Source organism: Triticum aestivum, chromosome 7A (assembly GCF_018294505.1).
Source record: "Triticum aestivum cultivar Chinese Spring chromosome 7A, IWGSC CS RefSeq v2.1, whole genome shotgun sequence".
NCBI lineage: Eukaryota > Viridiplantae > Streptophyta > Magnoliopsida > Poales > Poaceae > Triticum > Triticum aestivum.
Window position 1 is genome coordinate 45,455,024 of NC_057812.1, and position 12,162 is coordinate 45,467,185.

Consider the following 12,162-nt stretch of genomic DNA (forward strand, 5'->3'; position numbering starts at 1 on the left):
ACTGATTCCTCGCTGAGATACACACACACACACACACACACACACACACACACACACACACTACTATATAGTGTATGAGTTTTGAATGTTTGAATTCATGCATTGAAATGCATTTCTGGCCGTTCATTGAGCTCCATCGGACGGCTCATAGTGCAGGGATTCGCTGCTACAGTACCATTCAATGTTATCAGGGTCTTTCCAGAAACATCTATTGATTGGCCCTGAGTAAGGGAGCCCACGGCATGTCAGTTCACTGGAGCAAACAGAGTCATCATGTCATACTCGCATCGCCTGAAGCAGTACAAATTGTTTTATCAAAGCAGACGGCCGCAGAGGTACATGGCCTGTGTGGTTGGAGAAACAAATGGGATCCGTACCAATAAGTCTGACAGGAGGTGAAAAAGTAGAACGATAAAGAAGTAAACAAACCAAACCAGTGCGTGAACCAAACAGTGCATTGCGCACATACGATACATGGCATCACTGCCTCCCATGCATTTCTTGGTGGAAAGCCATGGTAAACGCTACGGTAAAACATGGCAATAGGTAGAGTATATTACAACCTGCATTTTAAAAATACATTTTAAATATGTTAAAAAGCAGTACAAAAATAAATTTCACATGTGCATTTTTGCAAAATAGTGCAGGGAATAAAGTTTTACAAAATATGTCTTTTTTATTTTACCTCCACATAAAAGATAATTTTTACTGCTTCTAAATAGCATTTCACGACACATTTTTTTGCCTTTTCACACATACAAAAAGAAATATTTTTCCACGAAATTTCCTATGCGCGCATATAACATGGAGGGGGATGAATGCGTGCAACTTATTTAAAAAAATTGTCATTACGAAATGTATTTTTTGAAGTTGGTTCATATGTATTTTTTCAGAACTTTTTAGGTGAGTTCATATGTATTTTTTTCATAATTTTTGTCATTTAGAAATGTGTTTTGAGAAGTGGGTTCATATGTATTCAGGTTCGTCTATGTATTTTTCGCAATAGGTATCCCAAATTTTGTGCAAATTACATATTCATGTGATATGCCAATTCCGAATACATGCACAATGGACATTTGTCTTGAATCATTTCTTCGTCATTTTCATGACTAATTCTCGTAATGACGCGCATTGCGCGTGCATGCATACTAGTATATATATATATATATATATATATATATATATATATATATATATATATATATATATATATATATATATAGGGAAAATCCATCCTACCACCCGGTGGTAGTTACCCCACATGTCTCATATATATAGGTAAAATAGATGGGGCACCTAGGTGCCTGGGCACCTTGATTGTTTTGGAAACCATGATATATTTAATTAGTTTCCTACCCATTCTTCATGCAAGACTTTCATCACCCAGGATGCGGAATAAGTTACTATTCATCACCCAGGATGCGGAATAAGGTATTCTTCATCCGAGGTAATTTTACGATCATTTCATAATTAAATTACATTTCGAATTCAAATAATTACATTCCTATTGATTCACTACATAAAATTTGACATAAGAAAATAAAAATATAGGTCATAAGACAAAAAAATTTGCAGTTTATGTGTATTTTAGACTATGTTTTTACGTTTATAATTTTATATAACATAAAATATTTTTTACGGCGATTATATATTTTCTTACGATCCCTATATATATTTGTAGGACGGTGGAGCGAGGGGTCGACGCTTGGAAAAAGGTTCCAAGAAAAGAAAACAGGCGGATGGAGAATGCCATGGCCGGAGAGAGTCGAGGTGACTTACTTTACTCTGGAGCGGAGGACGGTGGAGCGAGGGCGGCGGTCTCCGGCGGTGACGGGACGGTGTCGTGTTCGTTCCCGGTGGCGTCTCTGGACAGGAAGACGAGACCTATCGATCTGTGGGGCGAAGGGTAGACCTTTTTTGACAAGAAAAAGGGAAAGCAACACCGCAGATGGGATTTGCTTACGATCGTTGGATTACTAGCGACGTGGGTCCTTTTGTAGGGTTTCCTTGGAATTTGCTATTTGTGTATGACTAACAGAAACAAGAAATCACGGTGGATTAGCATTTGGAACGTGGATCCACCTTAGTTTGCTTCCGTGTAATGCTTCCTCAGAACGAACTGCTCCCGAGAATCTAGCGCACTAACAACCATGCCATTCCTAAACGTTTGTCCGTATACCCAGGCGATGTCATCAGGGCCGGGCCGGTAAAATCCGGGACCTTGTGCGAAACTAAAAAAATGAGACCCTATCTCACTAGAAAAAAATAAAATATCAAGCAATTATAATGTATATTTGATATAATGTCTTGCGTAACAAATTATATTGTATTGAAACACAAGATATAAAAGGTGAATAAAATAAAATTATAGTAATATGGTAGTAGATATCAATTGGAGATTATGCATCAATGTTTGACAATTAAACGAACCGTCCAACTCACCTAGTCCCGTCAGATTGAACTGCTATACTGTGATCTTTAATCGAGGAGCAATAATGCAAGAACATATCTTTCCATTGATCCATGTGAAAAGTTAATTAAGAAATAAGAATTAGGAGAATAGGAATAGAATTTGGAGTAAGAACCCAGCGGTATTCCTACCTGACTCAAGAATCTGAGATCACGAAAGTAATAATCGATGGATGAGAAGTTACAAACTAATGAGATATTGTATTTGCAATACCAAAACTAACGTACAACGTAACCTCATCATATCCTGCCTCTGCCTATACCTGTCGGCGTGTCGTCCGTCGCGACGTCGTCGGATCTTGATGTCTCGATGGCAGGAGGCAGGGGGATGCGCATGCGCCATGTCGCCTGCCCATGGATTCTCGATGCGATCGATGGAGCAGAACTAAACCGCCCTTTGGTTACAAAAAAACTGAGCAGATTAGCTTATTAATTTTTTGAGGGAAGATCGAGGCATCGAGCAGATCAGCATGCCCTAGCACCTTGGCGTCTGGGATCATAATCGAGGAATCGAGCAGTGGCTTGGGATGGTCGAGCAGCAGCCTGGTGGACGCACACACTGGGGAGTCACGCACCAGCGGACAGAGGCCCAGTTCTATGCGAGGCCCAACACCTACCGTAGAAAAATATGTACAAAGGCATTTTAAAAAAGTTTGGGGCCCCCTAAATTGATGGGCCCTGTGTGGGCCGCACAGTACGCACAACTATGGGCCCGGCCCTGGATGTCATTGTAACGTCCTCGATGCGGCTATATCTCCCACGTGTCGAAACACGACTTAGAGGCATAACCGCATTGAAAGCAATGTCGCAAGAGGGGTAATCTTTACACATCCCATATACTGAATAAGAAAGGGAATATAGAGTTGGCTTACAATCGCCATTTCACACAATACATGAATAAAACATTACATCATCCAGATACAATCAAGGTCCGACTACGGAACCAAAACAAAAGAGGACTACCCCTAATGCTACAGATCCCCGATCGCCCCAACTGGGCTCCACTACTGATCAACTGGAAACGAAACAACACAATGAAGGAGATCTTCATCGAGCTCCTCCTTGAGCTGGGTTGCGTCACCTGCACGATATCATCGGCACCTGCAACTGGTTTTGGTAGTAATCTGTGAGTCATAGGGACTCAGCAATCTCACACCCTCGCGATCAAGACTATTTAAGCTTATAGGTAGGGAAAAGGTATGTGAGGTGGAGCTACAGCAAGCACTAGCATATATGGTGGCTAACATACGCAAATGGGAGCGAGGAGAGAAGGCAAAGCACAGTCGAGAATCTATGATCAAGAAGTGATCCTAGAACTACTTACGTTCAAGCATAACTCCAACACCGTGTTCACTTTCCGGACTCCGCCGAGAAGAGACCATCACGGCTACACACGCGGTTGATGCATTTTAATTAAGATAAGTTTCGGGTTTTCTACAACCGGACATTAATAAATTCCTATCTGCCCATAACCGCGGGCACGGCTTTCGAAAGTTCAAATTCATGCAGAGGTGTCCCAATTTAGCCCATCACAAGGTCTCACGGTCAACGAAGGATATTCCTTCTCCCAGGAAGACCCGATCAGGCTCGGAATCCCGGTTACAAGACATCTCGACAATGGTAAAACAAGTCCAGCAAAACCACTCGCTGTGCCGACAAATCCCGATAGAAGCTGCACATATCTCGTTTTCAGGGCACACCGGATAAGCTAAGCGTACAGGAGCCCACGTAACCCAAGTTGCCAAGGGATGGCCCTGCACGGCGCTCTAGTTTGGACCAACACTCAGGGGAGCACTGGCCTGGGGGTTTAAATAAAAATGATCCTTGGGCTGGCCGACCCAAGGGAAAGAAAATGCTAGGTGGCAAATGGTAAAACCAAGGTTGAGCCTTGCTGGAGAGTTTTATTCAAGGCGAACTGTCAAGTGTTCCCATTATAACCCAACCGTGTAAGGAACGCAAAATCAAGGAACATAACACCGGTATGATGGAAACTATGGCGACAAGAGTGGAACAAAACACCAGGCATAAGGCCGATCCTTCCACCCTTTACCAAGTATATATATGCATTAACTAAATAAGAGATATTTTGATATCCCAACAAATATCCATGTTCCAACAAGGAACAACTCCAATCTTCACCTGCAACTAACAACGCTATAAGAGGGGCTGAGCAAAGCGGTAACATAGCCAAACAACGGTTTGCTAGGACAAGGTGGGTTAGAGGCTTGACATGGCAGTATGGGAGGCATGATAAAGCATGTGGCAGGTAGCATAGCATAGGCATAGCAATAGAGCGAGCAACTAGCAAGCAAAGATAGAAGTGATTTCGAGGATATGGTCATCTTGCCTGCAAAGTTCTCCGAGAAGACGATGTTGGAAATATGCCCTAGAGGCAATAATAAAAGCATTATTATTATATTTCCTTGTTCATGATAATTGTCTTTATTCATGCTATAATTGTGTTATCCGGAAATCGTAATACATGTGTGAATAACAGACACCAACATGTCCCTAGTGAGCCTCTAGTTGACTAGCTCGTTGATCAACAGATAGTCATGGTTTCCTGACTATGGACACTGGATGTCATTGATAACGAGATCACATCATTAGGAGAATGATGTGATGGACAAGACCCAATCCTAAACATAGCACAAGATCGTATAGTTCGTTTGCTAGAGTTTTCGAATGTCAAAGTATCTTTTCCTTAGACCATGAGATCATGTAACTCCCGGATATCGTAGGAGTGCTTTGGGTATGCCAAACGTCACAACGTAACTGGGTGACTATAAAGGTAGACTACGGGTATCTCCGAAAGTGTCTGTTGGGTGACATGGATCAAGACTGGGATTTGTCACTCCGTATGACGGAGAGGTATCACTGGGCCCACTCGGTAATGCATCATCATAATGAGCTCAGAGTGACCAAGTGTCTGGTCACGGGATCATGCATTACGGTACGAGTAAAGTGACTTGCCGGTAACGAGATTGAACGAGGTATTGGGATACCGACGATCGAATCTCGGGCAAGTAACATATCGATAGACAAAGGGAATAGCGTACGGGGTTGATTGAATCCTCGACATCGTGGTTCATCCGATGAGATCATCGTGGAGCATGTGGGAGCCAACATGGGTATCCAGATCCCGCTGTTGGTTATTGACCGGAGAGTCGTCTCGGTCATGTCTGCTTGTCTCCCGAACCCGTAGGGTCTACACACTTAAGGTTCAGTTACGCTAGGGTTGTAGGGATATGTATATGCAGTAACCCGAATGTTGTTCGGAGTCCCGGATGAGATCCCGGACGTCACGAGGAGTTCCGGAATGGTCCGGAGGTAAAGATTTATATATGGGAAGTCCTGTTTCGGGCATCGGGACAAGTTTCGGGGTTATCGGTATTGTACCGGGACCACCGGAAGGGTCCCGGGGGTCCACCGGGTGGGTCCACCTGTCCCGGGGGGCCACATGGGCTGTAAGGGGGTGCGCCTTGGCCTAATGGGCCAAGGGCACCAGCCCCACATAGGCCCATGCGCCTAGGGTTTGAAGGGGGAAGAGTCCTAGGAGGGGAAGGCACCTCCTAGGTGCCTTGGGGGGGAGGGAAACCCCCCTTGGCCGCCGCACCCCCTAGGAGATTGGATCTCCTAGGGCCGGCCACCCCCCCTTGGCCTCCTATATATAGTGGGGGAGAGGAGGGACTTCATACCTGAACGCCTTGGCCTTTGGTTGCCTCCTTCTCCCTCCCCAACACCTCCTCCTCCTCCATAGTGCTTAGCGAAGCTCTGCCGGAGTACTGCAGCTCCATCAACACCACGCCGTCGTGCTGCTGCTGGTGCCATCTCCCTCAACCTCTCCTCCCTCCCTTGCTGGATCAAGAAGGAGGAGACGTGGCTGTTCCGTACGTGTGTTGAACGCGGAGGTGCCGTCCGTTCGGCGCTGGTCATCGGTGATTTGGATCACGTCGAGTACGACTACATCATCACCGTTCTTTTGAACGCTTCCGTGCGCGATCTACAAAGGTATGTAGATGCATCCAATGACTCGTTGCTAGATGAACTCCTAGATGATCTTGGTGAAACGAGTAGGAAATTTTTTGTTTTCTGCAACGTTCCCCAACAGTGGCATCATGAGCTAGGTCTATGCGTAGTTCTTCTTGCGCGAGTAGAACACAATTTGTTGTGGGCGTAGATTTGTCAACCTTCTTGCCGTTACTAGTCCTTTCTTGCTTCAGCGGTATTGTGGGATGAAGCGGCCTGGACCAACCTTACACGTACGCTTACGTGAGACCGGTTCCACCGACTAACATGCACTAGTTGCATAAGGTGGCTGGCGGGTGTCTGTCTCTCCTACTTTAGTTGGAGCGGAATCGATGAACAGGGTCCTTATGAAGGGTAAATAGAAGTTGACAAATCACGTTGTGGCTTTAACGTAGGTAAGAAAACGTTCTTGCTAGAACCCTAATTCAGCCACGTAAAACTTGCAACAACAATTAGAGGACGTCTAACTTGTTTTTGCAGCAAGTGGTTTGTGATATGATATGGCCAAAGTTGTGATGAATGATGAATGATCTATATGTGATGTATGAGATGTTCATGCTATTGTAATAGGATTCACGACTTGCATGTCGATGAGTATGACAACCGGCAGGAGCCATAGGAGTTGTCTTTATTCTTTTATATGACCTGCGTGTCATCAAGAAACGCCATGTAAATTACTTTACTTTATTGCTAAACGCGTTAGCCATAGTAGTAGAAGTAATAGTTGGCGAGCAACTTCATGGAGACACGATGATGGAGATCATGATGATGGAGATCATGGTGTCAAGCCGGTGACAAGATGATCATGGAGCCCCAAGATGGAGATCAAAGGAGCTATGTGATATTGGCCATATCATGTCACGTTTATTATTTGATTGCATGTGATGTTTATCATGTTTTGCATCTTGTTTACTTAGAACGACGGTAGTAAATAAGGTGATCCCTCATACTAATTTCAAGAAGTGTTTCCCCTAACTGTGCACCGTTGCGACAGTTCGCTGTTTCAAAACACCACGTGATGATCGGGTGTTTTATTCAGACGTTCACATACAACGGGTGTAAGACAGATTTACACATGCAAACACTTAGGTTGACTTGACGAGCCTAGCATGTACAGACATGGCCTCGGAACACAGAAGACCGAAAGGTCGAGCATGAGTCGTATAGAAGATACGATCAACATGAAGATGTTCACCGATGTTGACTAGTCCGTCTCACGTGATGATCGGACACGGTCTAGTTAACTCGGATCATGTAATACTTAGATGACTAGAGGGATGTCTAATCTAAGTGGGAGTTCACTAATAATTTGATTAGTTGAACTTAATTATCATGAACTTAGTCTAAAATCTTTGCAATATGTCTTGTAGATCAAATGGCCAACGTAGTCCTCAACTTCAACGCGTTCCTAGAGAAAACTAAGCTGAAAGACGATGGCAGCAACTATACGGACTGGGTCCGGAACCTGAGGATCATCCTCATAGCTGCCAAGAAAGATTATGTCCTACAAGCACCGCTTGGTGACGCACCCGTTCTCCCTGCAGAACAAGATGTTATGAACGCTTGGCAGGCACGTTCCGATGACTACTCCCTCGTTCAGTGCGGCATGCTTTACAGCCTAGAGCCGGGGCTCCAAAAGCGTTTTGAGAGACATGGAGCATATGAGATGTTCGAAGAGCTGAAAATGGTTTTCCAAGCTCATGCCCGGGTCGAGAGATATGAAGTCTCCGACAAATTCTTCAGCTGTAAGATGGAGGAAAACAGTTCTGTCAGTGAGCACATACTCACTATGTCTGGGTTGCATAACCGCTTGACTCAGCTGGGAGTTAATCTCCCGGATGATGCGGTCATTGACAGAATCCTCCAGTCGCTTCCACCAAGCTACAAGAGCTTTGTGATGAACTTCAATATGCAGGGGATGGAAAAGACCATTCCTGAAGTATTTGCTATGCTGAAATCAGCAGAGGTAGAAGTCAGGAAGGAACATCAAGTGTTGATGGTCAATAAAACCACTAAGTTCAAGAAAGGCAAGGGTAAAAAGAACTTCAAGAAGGACGGCAAGGAGGTTGCCGCGCCCGGCAAGCAAGCTGCCGGGAAGAAGCCAAAGAATGGACCCAAGCCCGAGACTGAGTGCTTTTATTGCAAGGGAAGCGGTCACTGGAAGCGGAACTGCCCTAAGTACTTAGCGGATAAGAAGGCCGGCAAAACAAAAGGTATATGTGATATACATGTAATTGATGTGTACCTTACTAGTGCCCGTAGTAGCTCCTGGGTATTTGATACCGGTGCAGTTGCTCACATTTGTAACTCAAAGCAGGGGCTGCGGAATAAGCGGAAACTGGCAAAGGACGAGGTGACGATGCGCGTCGGGAATGGTTCCAAGGTCAATGTGATCGCCGTCGGCACGCTACCTCTGCATCTCCCTTCGGGATTAGTTTTAAACCTTAATAATTGTTATTTAGTGCCAGCTTTGAGCATGAACATTGTATCGGGATCTCGTTTAATTCGAGATGGCTACTCTTTTAAATCTGAGAATAATGGTTGTTCCATTTTTATGAGAGATATGTTTTATGGTCATGCTCCTATGGTGAATGGTTTATTCTTTATGAATCTCGAACGTGATGCTACACATATTCATAATGTGAGTACCAAAAGAAGTAAGGTTGATAATGATAGTCCCACATACCTGTGGCACTGCCGCCTTGGTCACATAGGTGTCAAACGCATGAAGAAGCTCCATGCTGATGGACTTTTAGAGTCTCTTGATTATGAATCATTTGACACGTGCGAACCATGCCTTATGGGTAAAATGACCAAGACTCCGTTCTCAGGAACAATGGAGCGAGCAACCGACTTATTGGAAATCATACATACCGATGTGTGCGGTCCAATGAGTGTTGAGGCTCGCGGTGGCTATCGTTATGTTCTCACCCTCACTGATGATTTAAGTAGGTATGGGTATATCTACTTAATGAAACACAAGTCTGAAACCTTTGAAAAGTTCAAGGAATTTCAGAGTGAGGTTGAAAATCAACGTGACAGGAAAATCAAGTTTCTACGATCAGATCGTGGAGGAGAATACTTGAGTCACGAGTTTGGCACACACTTAAGAAAATGTGGAATAGTTTCACAACTCACGCCGCCTGGAACACCTCAGCGTAATGGTGTGTCCGAACGTCGTAATCGCACTCTATTAGATATGGTGCGATCTATGATGTCTCTTACCGATTTACCGCTTTCTTTTGGGGCTATGCTTTAGAGACTGCCGCATTCACTTTAAATAGGGCTCCGTCGAAATCCGTTGAGACGACACCGTATGAATTATGGTTTGGGAAGAAACCTAAGCTGTCGTTTCTAAAAGTTTGGGGATGCGATGCTTATGTCAAGAAACTTCAACCTGAAAAGCTCGAACCCAAATCGGAAAAATGCGTCTTCATAGGGTACCCAAAGAAACTATTGGGTACACCTTCTACCTCAGATCCGAAGGCAAGATCTTTGTTGCCAAGAATGGGTCCTTTCTGGAGAAAGAGTTTCTCTCGAAAGAAGTAAGTGGGAGGAAAGTAGAGCTTGATGAAGTATTACCTCTTGAACCGGAAAATGGCGCAACTCAAGAAAATGTTCCTGAGGTGCCAGCACCGACTAGAGAGGAAGTTAATGATAATGATCAAGATACTTCTGATCAAGCCCCTACTGAAATTCGAAGGTCCACAAGGACACGTTCCGCACCAGAGTGGTACGGCAACCCTGTCTTGGAAATCATGTTGTTAGACAACGGTGAACCTTCGAACTATGAAGAAGCGATGGCGGGCCCGGATTCCGACAAATGGCTAGAAGCCATGAAATCCGAGATAGGATCCATGTATGAAAACAAAGTATGGACTTTGACTGACTTGCCCGTTGAGCGGCGAGCCATAGAAAATAAATGGATCTTTAAGAGGAAGACAGACGCGGATGGTAATGTGACCATCTATAAAGCTCGGCTTGTCGCTAAGGGTTATCGACAAGTTCAAGGGGTTGACTACGATGAGACTTTCTCACCGGTAGCGAAGCTGAAGTCCGTCCGAATCATGTTAGCAATTGCCGCATTCTATGATTACGAAATATGGCAAATGGACGTCAAAACGGCATTCCTTAATGGTTTCCTTAAGGAAGAATTGTATATGATGCAGCCGGAAGGTTTTGTCGATCCTAAGAATGCTGACAAAGTGTGCAAGCTCCAACGCTCGATTTATGGGCTGGTGCAAGCATCTCGGAGTTGGAACATTCGCTTTGATGAGATGATCAAAGCGTTTGGGTTTACACAGACTTATGGAGAAGCCTGCGTTTACAAGAAAGTGAGTGGGAGCTCTGTAGCATTTCTCATATTATATGTAGATGACATACTTTTGATGGGAAATGATATAGAACTCTTGGACAGCATCAAGGCCTACTTGAATAAAAGTTTTTCAATGAAGGACCTTGGAGAAGCTGCTTATATATTAGGCATCAAAATCTATAGAGATAGATCAAGACGCCTCATAGGTCTTTCACAAAGCACATACCTTGATAAGATATTGAAGAAGTTCAATATGGATCAATCCAAGAAGGGGTTCTTGCCTGTGTTACAAGGTGTGAAATTGAGCTCAGCTCAATGTCCGACCACGGCAGAAGATATAGAAGAGATGAGCGTCATCCCCTATGCCTCAGCCATAGGTTCTATTATGTATGCCATGCTGTGTACCAGACCTGATGTTAACCTTGCCGTCAGTTTGGTAGGAAGGTACCAAAGTAATCCCGGCAAGGAACACTGGACAGCGGTCAAGAATATCCTGAAGTACCTGAAAAGGACTAAGGAAATGTTTCTCGTTTATGGAGGTGACGAAGAGCTCGTCGTAAAGGGTTACGTCGACGCTAGCTTCGACACAGATCTGGATGACTCTAAGTCACAAACCGGATACGTGTATATTTTGAATGGTGGGGCAGTAAGCTGGTGCAGTTGCAAGCAAAGCGTCGTGGCGGGATCTACATGTGAAGCGGAGTACATGGCAGCCTCGGAGGCAGCACATGAAGCAATATGGGTGAAGGAGTTCATCACCGACCTAGGAGTCATACCCAATGCGTCGGGGCCGATCAAGCTCTTCTGTGACAACACTGGAGCTATTGCACTTGCCAAGGAGCCCAGGTTTCACAAGAAGACAAGGCACATCAAGCGTCGCTTCAACTCCATTCGTGAAAATGTTCAAGATGGAGACATAGAGATTTGTAAAGTACATACGGACCTGAATATAGCAGATCCGTTGACTAAACCTCTCCCTAGAGCAAAACATGATCAACACCAGAATTCCATGGGTGTTCGATTCATCACAATGTAACTAGATTATTGACTCTAGTGCAAGTGGGAGACTGTTGGAAATATGCCCTAGAGGCAATAATAAAAGCATTATTATTATATTTCCTTGTTCATGATAATTGTCTTTATTCATGCTATAATTGTGTTATCCGGAAATCGTAATACATGTGTGAATAACAGACACCAACATGTCCCTAGTGAGCCTCTAGTTGACTAGCTCGTTGATCAACAGATAGTCATGGTTTCCTGACTATGGACACTGGATGTCATTGATAACGAGATCACATCATTAGGAGAATGATGTGATGGACAAGACCCAATCCTAAACATAGCAC